The sequence below is a fragment of the Pan paniscus genome, chromosome 8 (genome assembly GCF_029289425.2).
Source record: "Pan paniscus chromosome 8, NHGRI_mPanPan1-v2.0_pri, whole genome shotgun sequence".
NCBI lineage: Eukaryota > Metazoa > Chordata > Mammalia > Primates > Hominidae > Pan > Pan paniscus.
Genome location: NC_073257.2, coordinates 59,013,630 through 59,034,339, shown reverse-complemented (window position 1 = coordinate 59,034,339; position 20,710 = coordinate 59,013,630). Strand labels below are relative to the sequence as shown.

General features: G+C 49.5%; 2 protein-coding genes and 1 pseudogene across 8 annotated transcripts in view; 1 reads left to right on the top strand and 2 right to left on the bottom strand.

The window, feature by feature from the left end:
* TIMM23 (translocase of inner mitochondrial membrane 23) overlaps positions 1-20,710 on the bottom strand; it is a 253,508-nt gene that overhangs the window by 67,605 nt on the left and 165,193 nt on the right. The window lies entirely within an intron of this gene.
* LOC100969124 (anthrax toxin receptor-like) overlaps positions 1-20,710 on the bottom strand; it is a 748,177-nt gene that overhangs the window by 709,164 nt on the left and 18,303 nt on the right.
* LOC129393128 (adenosylhomocysteinase-like) lies at positions 11,407-17,907 on the top strand (annotated as a pseudogene).

Sequence of the window (20,710 nt, the reverse complement as noted above, 5' to 3'; positions counted from 1 at the left end):
CCATGTTGGACAGGCCGGTCTCAAATTCCTGACCTCAGGTGATCCACCTGCCTCGGCTTCCCAAAGTGCTGGGATTACAAGTGTGAGCAACCGTGCCCAGCACAGGCACATTACATTTATTGTGCACTTTATTTCTATTATTATTACATTGTAATATATAATAATTATACACCTCACCATAATGTAGAATCAGTGGGAGCCCTCAGCTTGTTTTCCTGCAACTAGCTGGTCCCATCTGGGGATGATGAGAGACAGTGACAGATGCACACACTGCAGGGGAAGTGCATTAGATCATCAGGCATCAGATTCTCATAAGGAGTGTGCAACCCAGACCCTTCACATGTTCCGTTCACATTAAGGTTGGTGCTCCTATGAGAATCTAGTACCACCATTGATCTGACAGCAGGCAAAGCTCAGGCAGTAATGCGAGTGATGGGGAATAGCTGTAAACACAGATGAAGCTTCACTTGCTTGCTCACTGCTCCTACTGCTGTGTGGCCCAGTTCCTCACCAGGCAACGGACCTAGTCCATGGCCCACAGGGTTGGGGACCCCGATCTAATGTGACAACTCTGGAAATCAGATTCTATACCCCCTATTTGTTGTTGCTGTTGTTGTTGCTGCTGTTGTTGTTGTTCAGTGTCTAATGAGCTTTCTGAAATAATTTTGTAGTCTGGGGCTACTCCTCAACACTCAGCCAGGCAGTTTACATCTCTGCCTTAGCCTTCACTTCCTGCTTGCCCAGCACCTCAAGGTCAGTCAGAGGTGAGGGCTTTGTGCCTTCCCAGGTCTTTACTGAACATGTACGCAGCCCTACACTAGGGAGTAGCCTCATAGATTCCCAGGAATCATTCTGTTGGAATTTTCAAAGCCCTTATGGACATCCAATTCTCCTGTTTTTCTTTTAAAGCTTTTTGGTTAGCCTATTGTCTGCCCAAAATGTTATCTACAACCTCATACAGGCACCAACTTGAATAACGGCCTTTAAATGTTTTTGGCAAATGCCCTCAAGGAAAAGGCTTTTGCATTAAGTGAGCTCTTAGGACAAATAAAGACATCCTGGCAGTGGGAAGTTTCTGAAAACCACCAGCCAAGTCAAATGACAGTTCTCTGGGAATGAGGCTTTGAAAGAAATCCAGCCCCATTCTGTCTTTCCAGTGGCTGCCAGGCTATTGGTCTTCACTGTAATTATGGGCTGTTAATTTTCAAGGCTGCAGTGGAGCCAGCGAGGAGGGGATGAGAATAGAATAGGGCAAGTTAAAAATACCAGCCTGCTTGCTGTTCTTAATGAGATTTTTCATTTTGTTTGTGTGTGTGTGTATACATATGTGTATATATATACATATATACATATACATACACACACACACACACAAATATAGTGAATGGAAAATAAATCTTGGGGCCCCAAAATCACTAGGCTGAAGGGAAAAGTCAAGCTGGAAACGGCTTAGGGCAAACCTGCCTCCCATTCTATTCAAAGTCATCCCTCCATTCACTGAGATAAATGCATATCTGATTGCCTCCTTTCGAAAGGCTAATCAGCAACTCAGAAGAATGCAACCGTTTGTCTCTCACCTACCTGTGACCTGGAAGCCTTCTTGCCACTTGAGCTGTCCCACCTTTCTTGACAGAACCAATGTATATCTTCCATATATTGATTGATGTCTCAGGTCTCCCTAAAATGTATAAAACCAAGCTGTGCCCTGACTACCTTGGGCACGTGTCATCAGGACCTCCTGAGGCTGTGTCACAGGTGTGCATCCTCAACCTTGGCAAAATAAACTTCCTAAATTAACTGAGACCCTTCTCAGATATTCAAGGCTCACATTTTGGCAACCATGAAGGGATTCTGAGTGGAGGCAATCTCCTCACCAATCTCCTATTGGTGCTTGGTATCAGCTTGAACTATCTTTATGGCTCAAGCCAATAGGACAATTTGCTGAGGCCTGGAAGCAAGCCCTCCAGAGAATCACTGATCTTTCAAAATTTGGTCAAGATCTAAAGTTTATTTTGCTGTACAACTTTTTTTGGAGTTTTACTAGCTTCCAACACAAGAAAGGCAAGTTTTTCCTGCTTTGATGACGATGAAATGCAGGTAACTCCTTCATGGAGTTTGAGCTTGCTTCCAACAGGGAAGACAAATTTGAGTTTTTTCCTGCTTCTAGGATGGTAAAGAGCAGTCTTCAGCTTGAGACCCATCCCTTACCTAAGGATGGGTAACCGAATTGGGATTTGTCTTCCCAAAAGTTAGATTAACAACCAGCTGGTTGTAATTTCTCTTTACCATTAGAGCATTCAGTAATTGGATAAGTTGTGCCATCTTTGTTTTGCTTGTTCTTGTTGTTGTTGTTTGTTTGTTTCTGTTTTTGTTGTTGTTTCAGTCTTTTTCCCATTGGGATTGATCAACTCTATCTGACTTGATCAAATCCAAAGGAAACTTCCAAATTATGGGGAACAAGACCTCTGAAATGGCTAAATTTCCACACTGTGGTGGGGGAGAAAAACGGCCAACAAAGGGAAAAAAAAAAGAAACAGGAAAGATTTTTTATTTTGACTACTTAAGGGGCTTTATTTACATAATGAGGCCACCTTTTTGCTAGCCAGGCCAAACTGAAAGAGCAATGGCTGTCACTCCATACTGCAGTTCCATAGCTAAGGGCTCTGGCTTCTTTTTTTCTACCAGGACAGCTTGGGTGTGGTTCCTAAATCAAGCCATTTCCGGTTTGATACTTGGTACTTCTGAAATAGCAGCAATTTGTTCTAGCTGAATTATGGTAATGAGATTTAAAAAGATTCTTTTGAAGGAGCTCAATGATTAAAAGTCAGCTTAACTAAAAGCTAACATCCAAGATGTGTGCATGTGTGTGTGTTTGTGCATGTGTGTGTGTGTGTATGTGTGTGTATGTGTGTGTGTTTGTATTGAAAAGGCCTTCACATTTTTTTTTCTCCTAGGACCTTGTCTCTCTCTCTCTCTTTTTTTTAGCTAAAGATTTTTTTTCTCAGTTGACTGAATTCTGTTTTTTTTTTTTCATTTACTTCTGCTGTGTCTCCTTTCTCTTGCACCCTCTGCCACATGAGGGACCTAAAATATTATAGTTTGTAATAGCCTGGCTTTCCTTCAAGAAAGCAGAGAAGGTGCCAGACTCCCTTTTGGGGAGAAACCTGTTTCTCCTTATGACATCCCGAGAGTATAAGCAGATAAGTTCATCTCAGCTCTTAAACTGCTTGCTTTTGTATTGTGTTACCTGACTTATTGACTAAAAGAGTTATTGCACCAAAGGCTACTCTGGTTTTTAAGGAAGAGTGTAGTTTAGACATTAGAAATGTCCTCATTTAAAAAAAAAATTTAAGTGCACTGTAAAAGCATCACATGGTCTAGCCTCATAATAGTTCTCCCTTTTTGGAGACCCAGGATTCAGTGTGGGCTCTGCCCAGAGCTCAGAGATCTAGTCAAAAGATAGGTAGTTCCTATATAAATAAAATTGGTCTCCTCGTATAATCCTATGATAGATTTCTCTCTTTTTTTTTTTTCTGAGACAGAGTTTTTGCTCTTGTTGCCCAGGCTGGAGTGCAGTGGCACGATCTCGGCTCACTGCAGCCTCTGCCTCCCAGGTTCAAGTGATTCTCCTGCCTTAGTCTCCTGAGCAGCTGGGCCTACAGGCACCCCCCACCATGCCCAGCTACTTTTTGTATTTTTAGTAGAGACAGGGTTTCACCATATTGGGCAGGATGGTCTTGATCTCCTGACCTCATGATCCACCTGCCTCGGCCTCCCAGAGTGCTGGGATTACAGGCATGAGCCACCATGCCCAGCTATCCTATGATAGATTTCTATAATTTTTGTTTGATTTGGCATACTTTTTTTTTTTTTTTTTTTGAGATGGAGACTCTCTCTGTCACTCAGCCTGGAGTGCAGTGGCACAATCTCAGCTCACTGAAACCGCTGCCTCCCAGGTTCAAGCAATTCTCTCACCTCAGCCTCCCAAGTAGCCAGAATTACAGACATGTGCGACCACACCTGGCTAACTTTTGTATTTTTAGTAGAAACGGGTTTTCACCATGTTGGCCAGGCTGAACTCCTGACCTCAGGTGATCCACCCACCTCAACCTCCCAAAGTGCTGGGATTACAGGTCTGAGCCACTGCGCCTGGCATGGTACGTGGTTTTACTGCATGTGACTAGTTTATATGCAACTAGCCATGCAAGTTCAGTAACCCAAGGCGGTCTATACCCTGTTCAACAAGAACCATCTACTGATGACACTTCTGGAAGTCTGGGCAATGTCAACTTGCTGTAAGAGTTCCCAAATGCTCTCAATTATCATGTGATAACAAAGTTTTCAAACCAGTAAATTTTGAGTAGCCCTCTACTAGGAATAATCTTGAATAAGCTAGTAATGCCCTCCACAACCACAATTTCAAAAAGTCTGTATTGGTTTTCTCTTAAATTCAAGCATCATGTAAATATGAGGATTTCCCATATTCCCATAGAATCACAAAGATGATCACTGGTAATATGCGTGCTACATATATGTTACCAGGTTTTTTCTACTCTTTTTTTTTTTGACAGAGTCTCACTCTGTCACCCAGTCTAAAGTCCAGTGGCATGATCTCGGCTCACTGCATCCTCTGCCCCCCGGGTTCAAGCAATTCTCCCATCTCAGCCTCCCAAGTAGCTGGAATTACAGGGGCCTGCCACCATGCCCACCCAGCTAATTTTTTTGTATTTTCAGTAGAGACGAGGTTTCACTAAGTTGACCAAGCTGGTTTCGAACTCCTGACCTCTGGTGATCCACCCACCTCTGGTGATCCACCCAAAATACTGGGATTACAAGCATGAGCCATCATGCCTGGCCATTTTTTTGTATTCTTATACAATTATATGCTTGTTTTATAAAAATGAACTTATTCTACATATATATGTTATTACATTATTAGCACATGTTCCCAAATGACAATATAACATTTCCATTATTCTTTTTTAAAATATTTTTTCCTGAGTCAGCGTCTTGCTCTGTTGCCCAGGCTGGAGTGCAGTGGCCTAATGACAGGTCACTGCAGCCTCGAGCTCCTCGGTTCAAGGGATCCTCCCATCTCGGCCTCCTGAGTAGCGCAGCTAAGTTTAAAAATTTTTTTTTGGCCTGGCATGGCAGCTCATGCCTGCAATCTCAGCACTTTGGAAGGCCAAGGCGGGCAGGTGACTTGGGGTCAGGAGTTTGAGACTATCCTGGCCAACATGGTGAAACCCCATCTCTACTAAAAATACAAAAATTAGCTGGGCGTGGTGGCAGGTGCCTGTAATCCCAGTTACTCGAGAGGCTGAGGCAGGAGAATTGCTTGAGCCCAGGAGGTGGAGGGTGCAGTGAGTCGAGATCAAGCCACCACACTCCAGCCTGGGTGACAGAGCAAGACTCTGTCTCAAAAATAAATAAATAAATAAATAATTTTATAATTATATATATATATATATATGAGAGATAGGTCTCGCTATATTACCCAGGCTGGTTTTGAACTCTTGGACTCAAGCAATCCTCCCATCTGGGCTTCCCAAAGTGTTGGGATTACAGGTGTGAGCCACCATGCCCAGACATTTTCATCATTCTTTTTTTTTGAGATGGAGTTTTGCTTTTGTTGCCCAGGCTGGAGTGCAATGTCACGATCCCGGCTCACTGCAACATCCACCTCCCAGGTTCAAGTGACTCTCCTGCCTCAGCCTCCTGAGTAGCTGAGATTACAGGCATGAGCCACCACGCCCAGCTAATTTTGTATTTTTAGAAGACACAGGGTTTCTCCACTGTTTTTACTAGACCTTGATCACATCAAAAAGATTGTGTCTCTTCCATTTATTGCGCAGCTTGTACACAATTGACACAATGGGGAGCTCAGCAAAGGACGCAGAGTGACAGCATCCTCCCTTCAGTGGAATGGCCATGTCTAGACACCTCTTAATCACTCCCGAGAAGTAGGGATGGGTTCGGTGTATGAGAATAAGAAACGGAGGCTCCAGAGTTGAGACAATTTGCCCAAAACACACCTCTTGTGGGAAGCACAGTTGCGATCCCCCAGGTCTCTTGGGCTTGCAGGTTCCTGCTCTCCTGTGGGCCCCCAGGAGATGTTGGCTGCCAAGAGAAGGAGGAATCCTCCTGGGAAGAGGTTAACTTTTGCCACTCTAGGATTTGTCCACCCTGGGGTCCCTGCCAGGAATGTTCCCCCAGCACCACCCTCCCCATGCCGCCTCTTAACTGGCTGTGTCCTTCCACCATTCAGCAAACACATCCTACCTCCAGGACCAGCCCCTTCATCTCAGGAAGGCTCCCATGGGACTCCCAGAACCCCCATGGCTCCTGGAGCCCTGAGGGAATCACACCTTGGGTGGGGAGTGATTTATTTTCTCATCCAGTGCAACCTTGGAGGTAACAGACAAGAATGTCCTGTGATGCGAAGCACTCATTGTCCTGACCTCCGCTCCAGTGCCCTTCACTCTAAGCACATAGCATCCCCAGGCTGTTCCTGGAGGTGTGGGCTGGGGTTGGTAGGGACTAGCTGGGCCAGCTGGGCCAGGGGAGGCAGCCATGCCTGGGGCGCATAGCCACTGCCCAGAGCTGCCCCCAGAGCTGGGAGCCATCCTGCACATGGTGCTATGAGATGCCCTCCAGAGAGGAAGATGGAAGCTGTCTCCGTGCCCCGGGACTGATGAAGGGCCCATTCCAGGCCTTTGGGCACCCAGGCTCACTACCCTTCTGGGAGCCCTGTCCTGTGGGCCAGGACAAAGGTGCCCTCACTGGTGGCATTCTCAGAAGCTCAGCCGCTCCCCACACGTGCACATAGGGGCGTGCCCACACCAAGCCACGTGTGGGTGTCTGGGGACAGTGAGTCTGGGGGAGGGGGTGGGTCCCTTCCACAAGGGTCTGGCCAAAGTCCAGTTATGAAGGTGAGCTGAGATGGGCTCCCTCAAAGGAGCCATAGTGTGGGGAGCCCCAGGCAGAGCCCAGAGACAAATGCCAGCCCCAAGACTGAGACACGATCCAGGGAGTGCTGCCAAGAGCAGTAGACACAGCCGCTGAGGCCCACAGGGCACAGTGAGGCTGTGGGAGAGGGTGGCCCCTCTGTGGCCATTTCCCTGCCTGTGCTCACATCCCCTCCTCAGGCCTGTCTCACCAGCTCTTGCAGCCCATGACCCACATTCTGTCTGACTCTCCTTCCTCTCCTGGCTACAGGGATCCCCAGTGCCCCTCACCATTCCTTCTGGTCTCTCCTCTGCCTCCCGGAACTGTTCCCCAGGACTCTCTCCTGGGTCAGCCCTTCCTCCCACTCCACATCAGTGGTTCCAAACCCCGGATGCCTTTGGGATCAGCTGGGTGCACTTTAAATCCTTCCAGCCCAGAGCTCTGAACCCCAAGCTCCCCCGCCTCCTCCTGTGGCACCCCTTGGATCAGCCAACCATTTTATCATCATCCATCATGTTCCCTGTCACCAAGAGCCTCTGGCATGTTCTGTTGTCCCCACGCCCACACTGGCACCCCTCATCCACCAACCTGTGCCCACGTCCTGCCTTGAGCCTGTTTCCCCTCCTGAGTGGTGTTTCCTCACTCCAAGTGGGCACTGAGGCAGCTGGCAGACCTGGCTGTGAGCTTCTGTCCCATCCAGAAGGATCCTCCCCTCCAGATTACCCAGTCAAGCTTGACCCCATGGTGTCACCGAGACAGACCAAAAGAGGGTATTGAAGCCACACAGTCCCCTGAGCCCCACTGAGCTGCACCAGCTTTGGAGCTGGAGAAAGCCTGGGAGACTGAGCACTGAGTGCTAGGTCCCCATGGAGAAATCATTGTAACCTTCCCTTCCTCCCACTCTTGAGGGAGAAATCATCGTAACCTTCCCTTCCTCCCACTCTTGAGGGCCCTGGGGTAACACAGGGCACAAGGTGGGTGGTGGAAGAGGCACGTGCTTGGGTGCTTGGCACCTAGCCGGGGTTCATTTCTGTGGGTTCCCAAGATCCCAGCCACATGTCCCACTCCTGCCTCACAAAGTGACAGGCACTCCCTGTTCTGGACCCTGAGCTGAGTGTCAGATGCTGACCATGGAGACCCTGACTTTGAGGGGAGCACAGACTATCAACACAGTCCTGTGAACACAGAGAAGAGTACAGGAGGATGCTGTTTGGAGCACAAAGGGTGTGGTGAAGTCTAGTCTGGGACCTGGGTGTTGGAGGAGGCTGCTGTGAAGAAGGAACCTTCCGCTGGGCCCTGGAGAATCACAAGCGTTATAGGAGTTAGCCAGGTGGAGGTTGGGGTGGAGGCATGGGGTGGGCATGGCGGGAAGTGAAAGTGAGGTAAGGGAGAACTTGAGGGCCCTTCTGCACTGACAGGGTGAGTGCACAGGACAGGGTGAGTGTGCACTGGAATGGAGCGTGGGTGCAAGAGGCAAGGCATGTGTGCACAGGAGGCAGCATGTGTGCATGAGGGTGGAGTGTGTGCACAGGGATGCTGTGTGTGTACATGAGGATGGAATATGTGCAGAAGGATGAAGCATGTGCACACAGGGCCAGGGCATACGTGCATGGGGTGTACCTGGGGACTGAGCATGGTGTCCAGCCTGTTCCTCCTAAGTAGTGGGCACCAGCTGATTCCTCAATGAATAAATGTCAGCCAGAAAGAGAGGAGATGCACCTACAGGCTCACAGCAGGAGAAGCATAGTGCATTGGTGAGCGTGTTTCCACAGGGGACAAGGAGGGTGGCGGAAGAGGCGTGTGGGTGGGGTGCTGGGTACCTAGCCAGGCTGTGTTCTGGTGAGTGAGCCCAAAGGGTCTGAGATCAGCTGCAGGCATCCTCATCTCTGTATCTGGACCACTGGACCTCAGACATCTCAGGGAGCTGTTGAGTAGGCAATTGGAGAGAAACTTCTGGAACTCAAGAGGAGGATGGGGGTGGAGCCATGGCCTCAGGCACCATCCCAGGGGTAATAGTGAAGCCACAGATGTGCCTGAGAGCTGCCCAGAGAGAAGCCAAGGCCATCCAAGGCAAAGAGCAGACACTCAGAAAACCAGGGGAGCACTCCGCTGGGAAAGACAGGGCAAGGGGTTTGCAAGACACAGCAGAGCGCAGGCTACGTCTGACCAGTGGCTGATGAGATTCACAGACAGGGGCCACTTCGGGCCACTGCAGGATGTGGAGGGTGCTGGGGGTCAACGGGTTGCCCTGGAGGGTAGGAGGGAGGCAAACAGCTCCTGTGGGCAACAGGGGTGGGGCAAGGGGCTGGGGTGGTGGCTGTACTGGAAGGGGTGAGGGCCAGAGGACAAGGAGGAAGCACTCTGGGAGTCCTGGAGAGGAGAGTGTGAAGACACAGGAGAAAGAGGGAAAGGAGATCAGGCAGGAAAGAAGAGGGAGGGGAGTGGGAGCCAGGGCCTGACTGGAGACTCGACTTCTGACTTCCGACTTCCGACTTCCAACCTCCAACTTCCGTTAGGAAGTGAAACAAAGGCGAAGGCCCTCTCTGTCAGGGTACTCAGAGGAAAGGTCAGGGAACCAGGGCATGTGGGAGAAGAGTGGGAGTCCTCCCAGTGTTGTGGGGAAGGTGTCTGTTTAGCTGGAGGTGAGATTCTAGGTCCGGTGTGGGGGAGGTGGTGAGTGTGGAGGCCGGGAGATTAGAATTAGTCATTGTGGTGCAAAAGGGAAATTAACCTACAGAAGCTGTCCAGTGCCAGCGTGAGTATCAGTCAGAGGCTTTGAGCAACCCAGTGCTCTAGAAGAGGTAAAGTGAAGGCTTCCCTGGTCTCTGACATGAACTTGTTCTGACTCCCCTTGTAGAGGCCCAGGAATGTGTCCTGCCTTGTCCACAGGGGAAGGCCTCCACCCTGCTCAGCCTGCCTGGCAGAAATGTCCCCCAGCCCTCCTGGAGCCTTAGCCCCCTGAATGTGCCCCACAGCAGACAGCTATCAGATTCGTCCACTGGTGTTCACTCTGTGGCCGGGCAAGTCAGCCAATTTAAACCGTATATGTTTGCCTGTGTGTATATGTTTATGTGCGTGTGCTTTGGGATGTATGTTTGCCTGTGTGTCGATGTGCATGTGTGTGCGTATTATGTATGTGTGTGTGTTTGCTGATGTGTGTGTGTTTGTGATTGCGTATGTTTGTATGTGTGCGTGTGTGTGTGAGTGTGCATGTGTCAGCTTTGCCGTCTTTCCTTCAACCTCTGGCTGCTGCAGATGGTGGAGTGAGCTGAAGATGCTAGAGTGAGCTGAGGCTGGTGGAGTAAGCTGAGGCTGATGGAGTGAGCTGAGGATGCTGGAGTGAGCTGAGGATGGTGGGGTAAGCTGAGGATGTTGGAGTGAGCTGAGGCTGGTGGAATGAGCTGAGGATGCTGGAGTGAGCTGAGGATGCTGGAGTGAGCTGAGGATGCTGGAGTGAGCTGAGGATGGTGGAGTGAGCTGAGGATGGTGGAGTGAGCTGAGGATGGTGGAGTGAGCTGAGGATGCTGGGGTGAGCTGAGGATGGTGGGGTGAGCTGAGGATGGTGGGGTGAGCTGAGCATGGTGGAGTGGGCTGAGGATGGTGGAGTGAGCTGCCCTGCTAGACACTCCTTATCTGCTCCCAGCACACAACATCCTGTTTCTGGTTTCCATCTCGGTCAGTGGGGCTGCAGGGCAGATGCTGCTCAGATCTGTCTTTGGAGTTATTCCACTTTTTGTCTTGAATTTTCTGGTTGTGTTTCATTTTTCATTAATGCATTTTAGAACTTTGGTCCTTTTAAAACTCTGCATTTGTTATAATTAGCTGTTCTTGTCATATAGTTTTATTCCTTTATCTTTTTTTGAACATTTTATACACCCTTATTTCAATGTTCCTTTTAGATCACTCTATTCTCTTTACTTTGAATCTATTCTCTCTGGGCTTTGAATCTCCTTGTTTCTTGTATCTGCTGCCTCTCTTTAGGATACCTGGGAGTTTTTCCTCTGACCTCCTCTTCAGTAGGAAATGATTTTCCATGAGAATCCTGGTTCCCCTGGATGAGGACGGTGTCTCCTGGGGAGAATTTCCTGTTTGGTTTTGCTGGAGCCTGGCAGGTTCTCTCAGTTGCAGATGGGTATAATGTTAGCTCCTCAGCTCAGAGTTTCTGCACCAGCTCACCGCAGACTTGGGGCCCTGGTTTCCCACAGATGCCCAGGGCAGGGGCCTTCCTCTGTGCTAGGTGCTGCTCCGTGGTATTTGTTCCATGACTCTGCAAACATTGTTTTAAAGTCAGTTTGTAACATCTGCCTAGTAAACAAAAGTAACACTTGTGTCTTCTGGAACAATGGACTGGCACACCACCCCCTTCTCATCTTCATCCCAGTCCTCAGGGAGGCCCCTGCGCCACTGATGTCTGAGGCCACCAAGGCAGGAAGACCCTGGGGGGAGGGTAAATGGGAGATGCCTCTCAGCCCCTGTGCCTGCTGTCCCCTGGGCCCCAGGGTAGAGCTTCTGCAGACTTTGTTCCTTCCCATTTCTGAGACAGCCTGAGCTGGGGCCACCCTCCCCTTCATGGAGTCCCAGCTGTCAAACAAACACCTCCAGGGCCATCTGCTCTCTGAGCAAGAGTTTTCCTCCTGGGATGCCCCCACCCACCCACAGAAGCAGGGATATAGGGAAGGAAGGACCAGGATTTCTGGTTGCAATAATTGTATCCGTGAGTTTGAGACTCCCAGGTTACCTTTGGACTCATGAGCTGAACTGCTGGGCATTCTGGCCTGGATGTCCCTGGAGCCCCAGAACCTCCACAGGGATGATGAGCAGGGGGTCACTGCCCCAGAACCATGAGGGCACCCACATGGTCTACCCTGGCTCCTCACTCATCAGAGGAAATGACGAGATTCCAAGGTCCCCTCCGGTATTGCAAGCTGGCCTGAGCCATAGGGTCCTGTCCCAGCATGGCATCAAATGCCTGGAGCTCATCCTGCAGGAGCAGCCATGGCGGAGCCCCCGGGTGTGCTGGGCAGGGAGGATGTGTGGAATCTCATTCACTCTGGACAGCTGTGGCCCCCAAACTACCCATAACGATGCAGTCCAGCCGGAACTGGGGCCTTTTGGCTTCATAACATGTTGGAGTCTTTCCCCAGAGCCCCATTGTCTTTTAGAAATTACCACTTAGAGAGTGTTTAGGCTAAGGGAAGACTGTGTGGTAGATAGAGCTCCCTCTCCCCTCTCCCCTCTCCCCTCTTTCCACGGTCTCCCTCTGATGCCGAGCCGAAGCTGGACGGTACTGCTGCCATCTCAGCTCACTGCAACCTCCCTGCCCGATTCTCCTGCCTCAGCCTGCCGAGTGCCTGCGATTGCAGGCGCGCGCCGCCACGCCTGACTGGTTTTCGTATTTTTTTTGGTGGAGACGGGGTTTCGATGTGTCGGCCGGGCTGGTCTCCAGCTCCTAACCGCGAGTGATCTGCCAGCCTCGGCCTCCCGAGGTGCCGGGATTGCAGACAGAGTCTCGTTAACTCAGTGCTCAATGGCGCCCAGGCTGGAGTGCAGAGGCGTGATCTCGGCTCGCTACAACCACCTCCCAGCCGCCTGCCTTGGCCTCCCTAAGTGCCGAGATTGCAGCCTCTGCCTGGCAGCCACCCCGTCTGGGAAGTGAGGAGCGTCTCCGCCTGACCGCCCATCGTCTGGGATGTGAGGAGCCCCTCTGCCTGGCTGCCCAGTCTGGAAAGTGAGGAGCGTCTCTGCCCGGCCGCCATCCCATCTAGGAAGTGAGGAGCACCTCTTCCCGGCCGCCATCACATCTGGGAAGTGAGGAGCGTCTCTGCCCGGCCGCCCATCGTCTGAGATGTGGGGAGCACCTCTGCCCTGCCGCCCCGTCTGGGATGTGAGGAGCGTCTCTGCCCGGCCGCCCTGTCTGAGAAGTGAGGAGACCCTCTGCCTGGCAACCGCCCCGTCTGAGAAGTGAGGAGCCCCTCCGCCCGGCAGCCACCCCGTCTGAGAAGTGAGGAGCGTCCTCCCTCCTCGTCCGGGAGGGAGGTTGGGGGGTCAGCCCCCCGCCCGGCCAGCCGCCCCGTCCGGGAGGTGAGGGGCGCCTCTGCCCGGCCGCCCCTACTGGGAAGTGAGGAGCCCCTCTGCCCGGCCAGCCGCCCCGTCCGGGAGGGAGGTGGGGGGGTCAGCCCCCCGCCTGGCCAGCCGCCCCGTCCGGGAGGCGAGGGGTGCCTCTGCCCGGCCGCCCCTACTGGGAAGTGAGGAGCCCCTCTGCCCGGCCAGCCGCCCCGTCCGGGAGGGAGGTGGGGGGTCAGCCCCCCGTCCGGCCAGCCGCCCCGTCCGGGAGGGAGGTGGGGGGGGTCAGCCCCCCGCCCGGCCAGCCGCCCCGTCCGGGAGGTGAGGGGCGCTTCTGCCCGGCCGCCCCTACTGGGAAGTGAGGAGCTCCTCTGCCCGGCCACCACCCCATCTGGGAGGTGTACTCAACAGCTCATTGAGAACGGGCCATGAAGACAATGGCGGTTTTGTGGAATAGAAAGGGGGGAAAGGTGGCGAAAAGATTGAGAAATCGGATGGTTGCTGTGTCTGTGTAGAAAGAGGTAGACATGGGAGACTTTTCATTTTGTTCTGTACTAAGAAAAATTCTTCTGCCTTGGGATCCTGTTGATCTGTGACCTTACCCCCAACCCTGTGCTCTCTGAAACATGTGCTGTATCCACTCAGGGTTGAATGGATTAAGGGCGGTGCAAGATGTGCTTTGTTAAACAGATGCTTGAAGGCAGCATGTTCGTTAAGAGTCATCACCACTCCTTAATCTCAAGTACCCAGGGACACAAACACTGCGGAAGGCCGCAGGGTCCTCTGCCTAGGAAAACCAGAGAACTTTGTTCACTTGTTTATCTGCTGACCTTCCCTCCACTATTGTCCTGTGACCCTGCCAAATCCCCCTCTGCGAGAAACACCCAAGAATGATCAATAAAAAAGAAAAAAAAAAAAAAAAAGAAATTACCACTTAGAGAGGGTAGTGCTGCTGATAAAGACAGGCATGCACTGAATTGTGTCCTCCCCAAATTTATATATTAAAGTCCCAAACCCTGGTTCCTCAGAATGCAGCTGTACTGTGGTTGGAGAGGATTTGTAAAGGTTAAATTAAACGAGGTCATTAGGGTGGGCCCTAATCCAGTACGACTGGTGTGCTTATAGGAACAGTTTAGGAAACAGACATGCACAGAGGGTAAAGCATGGGAGGACACAGGAGGAAGGTGGCTGACTCGGAGGAAACGACCCTCCCCACACCTTGACCTTGGACTTGCAGCCTGCAGAATTCTGAGAAAAAAATGTCTGTTTTTTTGTCATCCAGTGTGTGGGACTTTGTTTTGGCCACCTAGTGGACTAATACAATGGCTTTGCTGTTAACAGCCCAGACCCACGTTTCCTGCACATAAGGCATGGGACTCCCTCATCCCCTCTGCCCAGGCCCAGCCCTGGTCTCTGAGCTGAGTTCACTGGGTAGGCTGCAGGCAGCAGGCAGGAGTGGGGCCTGATGGAAGGGGCGATGCTGAGGCAGTGAGGGTGGCAGAGGGATGCTCACTGGCTCATGTGGCTCAGCTTCGTGGAAGCATCAGGAGCAGGAGTGAAGGAAGCAGGTGACAGGGGCCACTCATGGAGACACAGATGGGCAGGCTCCTCCACATGCTGGAGACAATTTTGGAGGCACCTGCTCCACCCACTGCCACACCCTCAGACTTCCCCATACCCTGTGCTGGATCCAGCAGCAGCCCTGATTTTATGGTATGACCTTGATGGTCAGATCAGGCATGGACAATGGACAACTTGACCCAGACTATGGGATCAGAATCTCTCCCCAGCAACATGGCCGTGGGGTCATCTGAACAGAGGACGAGCAACTGCAGACTGCAGGGCTACTAGCAGCCAAGTACACAGAGAGGCAGAGGTGGGGAGAAGGGAGCAGGTGCACAGGGAGGGAAGGGGCAGAACTGAAGCCACATAGCCCAGGGAGCAGGGAAACCTGAAGGAGACCCCAAGCAGGCGTCCTGTGGGCTTTCCAATGTCTGGTCCTGCTGAGACCTGGCTGCCCTTGTGATCATGAGCCAGCAACCTACAGTCACTACAGCCCTGTCCTTCTGGTCTCCTCTTGGGTCCTGCCTCTGCACAGCCTGCAGCCAGGCTCAGGCTGGAATCTCCCATATAAACTCTAAGGCAGGCTTTCCTATAGTTTCCATGGAAATTCTCCAGCTGATAGAAGAAGTGAACACCCCAAGCTGGGGCCACATTTTCAAGTGGTCTGTGAAATTTTTGCAAGGTTTGTGGTTCATCTAAAAGATTCATAATTTCAAAATGGAATTCTTGATAGTTAGGGAGATTTTTCACATACCCCGAAGGGCTCCTCTTTCTCCAGGGTTGGGTCAAAGTCTTGTGTCCAGAAGCCCCCTGGTCGGCAGTCCTCTTGGCTTCCCTGATCACCCAGTGTCCAGCCTGCATGGGTCCTTCAGTCCGGGGCCATGGTGAGGCTGGGTCCCTGGGCCTGGCACCATCTAGACACCCCTTGGGGGTCCAGTGAGGTGCAAGCTACATCTCTAACCCCCTGACCTCTGCCTTCTCTACCTCCCTGCCCACTCCCTCATTCAGAGACACTGAGCATCACCTCTCAGGAGTTTCCATCTTAACAGAAGATGGAAGAGAGTTTCACTTCAGGCCACTGTTGCCCACTATGTCTTAGTCCATTTCTGCTGCTCTAAAGAAACTACCATGAACTGTATAATTTTTAAACAACAGGAATTTATTTTAAACAGTTCTGGAGGCTGGGAAGACCATATCAAGGCAGATTAGGTTTCTGGTGAGAGTCAGCTCTCTGGTTCATTGTTAGCATCTTTTGGCCAACAATGTCTTCTGTGTCCTCTCATGGTGGAAGGGGCGAGGCAGCCTTCTGGGGCCTCTTTTATAAAGACACTAATTCAATCCATGAGGCTCCACCCTGGTGACCTAATCACCTCCCCATACTCCCACTTCCTCATACCATCCCTTCGGGTTTAGGATTTCAACATATGAATCTTTAGGGGACACTAACTTTCATTTCATAGCATTTGGACTTACACCATTGCCTTACTCCCACTTCTTTAATTCTTGGGCCTTCAAACTCAGACTGAGTCACACCACTGACATTCTTGTTTCTCTGGCTTGCAGATAGCAAACCGTGGGACTTCTCGGTCTCCATAACCACACGATGCAATTCCTATAATAAATCTGCTCTTACATATACCTGTATGTATCCTGTTGGTTCTATTTCTCTGGATAACCCTGGCTAATACTCACTGCAAGCACTTGTGCAATACCAAGGGCCTGGCCATCTGCTTGAAATGGAAAATAGAAAACACACACACACACACACACACAGAGACAGATCTTGCCCAGAGCCACCCACCCAGTGCCTGTCCCCAGACCAAGGCCCAGTCCCCTTCGCCTGTCTCCATCACAAGTGCCACCAGCCTGTCTGACGAACTGCCCTGCAAAGTTATTGACATTGGCCTGGCCTCCTGGGGACACCAGGCCCTGAACATTGTGGAGAATGAGATGCTGGGCCTGATACACATGCAGGAGCTGTACTTGGCCTTCAAGCTGCTAGAGGGCACCTGCATGGCCAGCTGCCTGCACACGACCATGGAGACAGCCATCCACATTGAGACCCTCATCACCCTGGGTGCCCCAGCAGCAACATCTTCCTCACCCAGGACCATGTGTTGGCTGCCATTGCCAAGGCTGGCATTCCAGTATATGCATGGAAGGGCGAAAGGACGAGGAGTACCCGTGGTGCATAGAGCAGTCACTGTAATTCAAGGATGGGCCCTCAACATTATTCTGGAGGATAGGGGTGACCTCGCCAACCTCTTCCACACCGAGTACTCGCAGCTCTTGCTGGGCATCTGAGGCACCTCTGAGGAGACCATGACTGGGGTCCACAACCCACAAAGGATGAAGGTCAATGGGATCCTGAAGGTGCCTGCCATCAATGTCAATGACTCCATCACCAAGAGTGAGTTCGACAAGCTCTGTGGCTGCTGGGAGTCCCTCACAGATGCATCAAGCAGGCCACAGAGGTGATGATTGCTGGCAAGGTAGCGGTGGTAGAAGGCTATGGCAACATGGGCAAGGGCTGTGCCCAGGCTCTGTGGGGTTTCAGGGCCCACGTCATCATCACCAAGATCGACCCCATCAGTGCACTGCAGGCTGCCATGGAGGGGTATAAGCCGACCACCACGGATGAAGCCTGTCAGGAGGACAACATCTTTATCACCACCACAGGCTGTGTCAACATCGTCCTTGGCCAGCACTTTGAACAGGTGAAGGATGATGCCATCATGTATAATACTGGACACTTTGATGTGGAGATCAATGTCAAGTGGCTCAGTGAGAACACTTGGAGAAGGTGACCATCAAGCCCCAGGTGGCCAGGTACTGGCTGAAGAATGGGCGCCGCACCATCCTGCTGGCTGAGGGTCAGCTGGTCAGCCTGGGTTGTGCCGTGGGCCAACCTAACACAGGGAAGAGGTGAGCAAGTGAGAGAACTCTGAAATTTCACAACTCCGCCATGGACCTTTGCAATCCTAGTCACAGGGAGCCCCCTCTTCACCCCCAGGCCTCCAGATGAACACAGGGAGCCTGCTGGAGACTGTGTAGAGGCACTGCTCAAGCCTACATGGATCCCACAGGCTTTTCATCCCTGATCTGCCTGGTACAGCCACTGTTGCCTGCCATGGAAGGGAATGGGGCACTTTCGTGTGCCCCAAAGACAGATACCGCAGCTGTGGTGAGGAGGAGTGGGTAGACAATGCTCTGCATGGCTTTCCTCTGCTGCTCCTCTCTGCTAAACGGGACTTGCCTGCTTTGGTGACAGGCTGCCAGTGCGACCGCCCACCGCTGCCTGAGCATGACAGCCACAGCTCAGTGTTCCTCTGAGAGCCCAACCCCCAGATGCTGCCCATTAGCCCGTTCCACCACAGGCTTGCCTCTGCTGCCCCAGGCCAGGAAGGGAGCAGGAACCTTCCTGAGCTCCTAACAGCAAAATCCAGCTTTGGGAGAGAAGTGCGAGTGGGCCATGAGCCCAACAACTGCCATTGCTTATTGCCCCAGCCGAAGGTTCCTGCCCTCCTGGGTGAAAGGTGCACACCACAGCCACCCTGCTATGCCTGGACATTGCAGCTGTGGCCTGGAGCCCTTTGGAAAGCCCAGCCCCCTGAGTCCTGTGATCTGTTCTCCAGCTCCAGGGGACCAGCCCACCCCTCCCTATCACAGCCAGTACCTGAACTCTAGGCTGCTACAGAAATACTAAAGATCATTAGAGACTACTATGAACACTTCTATGCACACAAACCAGAAAACCCAGAGGAAATTGATAAATTCCTGGAAACACAAAGTCTCCCAAGATTGAACCAGGAAAAAATAGAAATCCTGAATGGACCGATAATGGGTAAGAAAATTGAATTATTGAGTTAGTAGTAAGAAACTTTCCAAAAAAAACACACACACAAATTTCCCAGGACCAGATAAATTCACAGCTTTTACATCTACCAAATGTACAAGAAGAGCTAGTATCAATCTTACTGAAACTATTCCAAAATATTGATGAGGATCCAGTATCATCCTGATACCAAAATCAGGCAAGGACACAACAAAAAATAAAACCACAGGCCAATATCCTTTATGAACGTACATGCAAAAATCATCAAAAAAATAATACTAGTAAAACAAATCCAGCAGTGCATCAAAAAGATAATTCATCACAGTCAAGTGGGCTTTATTCCAGGGATGCAAAGATGGTTAAAGACAGCAAATTAATAAACATGGTTCACCACATAAACAGAACTAAAACAAAAATCATATGATCAATAGATGAAAACCCTCAATAAACTAGACATCGAAAGAACATACCTCAAAATAATAAGAGCCATATAAGACAAACCCATAGCCAACATCATACTGAATGGGGAAAAGATAAAACATTCTCCTTAAGATCTGAAACAAGACAAGAGTGCCCACTCTCGCCACTCCTATTTGACATAGTACTGGAAGTCCTAGCTGGAGCAATCAGGCAAGAGAAAGAAATAGAAGGTATCCAAACTGGAAAAGAAGTAGTCAAATTATCTCTGTTTGCTGATGACATGATTGTATACCTAGAAAACCCTAAAGACTCTTCCAGTAGACTCCTAGACTTGATAAACAACTTTGGTAAAGTTTCATGAGATAAAAATCAATGTACAAAGATCAGTAGCATTTGTATACACCAATAACATGGAAGCTGAGAACCAAATCAAGAACTCAATCTCATTTACAATAGCCACCTAAAAAAAAAAAAAAAAAACTAGCTAGGAATACATTTAACCAAGGAGGTGAAAGATCTCTATAAGGGTAACTATGAAACACTGATGAAAGAAACCACAGATGATGCAAACGGAAAAACATCTCATGCTCATGGATTGGAATAATTGATATTGTTAAAATGACCATATTCCCTAAAGCAATCTACAGATATGACAAAATTCCTGTCAAATTTTCAACATTATTATTCCCAGAACTAGAAAAAAAATTCTAAAGTTTATATGAAACAAAATAAAGCCTAACTAGCCAAAGTAATTGTAAGAAAAAAAAAATCCAGAGGCATCATATTGCCTGACTTCAAACTATACTACAACGCTGTAGTATAAGCATGGTACTAGTACAAAAAATGGACATGTAGCTCAATGAAGCAGAATAGAGAGCCCCAAAATTAAAGCTACATACCTACAATTAATAGATGTTTGACAAAGTCAACAAAAATAAACAGTGGGGAAAGGACAGACACCCTATTCAATAAGTAGTGCTGGAAAAATTGGCTAGCCACATGCAGAAGAATGGAACTGGATCCTATCTCATTATAAACAAAAATTAATTCAAGATGGATTAAAGACTCAAACAAGACCTGAAACTATAAAAATCCTAGGAAAAAAAACTAGGAAAAATGTGGATATCAGCCTAGGCAAATAATTTATGACAAAGACCCCAAAAGCAAATGCAACAAAAACAAAAATAGGCAAATGGAACTTAATTAAACTGGAAAGCTTCTGCACAGTAAAAGAAATGATCAACAGAGTAAACAGACAATTTATAGAATGGGAGAAAATATTTGCAAATTATGCTTCCAACAAAGAACTAATATCCAGAATATATAAGGAAATCAAACAACTAAACAGAAAAAAACAAGCAACCTTATTAAAAATTGAGCAAAGGATATGAAGACATTTCTCAAAAGAAGAAATATAAGCAGCAAACACATGAAAAAATTCTCAACATTGCTAATTATCAGATAAATGCAAATTAGCACCACCCTGAAATATCATTTTACACCAGTCAGAATGGCTATTTTTAAAAAGTCAAAAAACAATAGATGTTGTTGTGGATGTAGACAAAAAGAAACGTTCATACACTGATGGTGGGAATGTAAATTGGTTCAACTTCTATGAAAATCAGCATGGAGATTTCTCAAAGAACTAAAAATAGAACTACCATATGACTCAGTAGTCCAACTACTGGGTGTCTATCCAAAGGAAAAGAAATCCTTATATAAAAAAGACACCTGTATAGCATGTTTATCTCAGCAATATTCACAATAGCAAAGTCATGGAACCAATGGTTGACCAGATAAATAAAATGTGGTATATATACACTATGAAATACTATGCATCCATAAAACATGAAATCATGTTCTTTGCCACAACGTGATGGA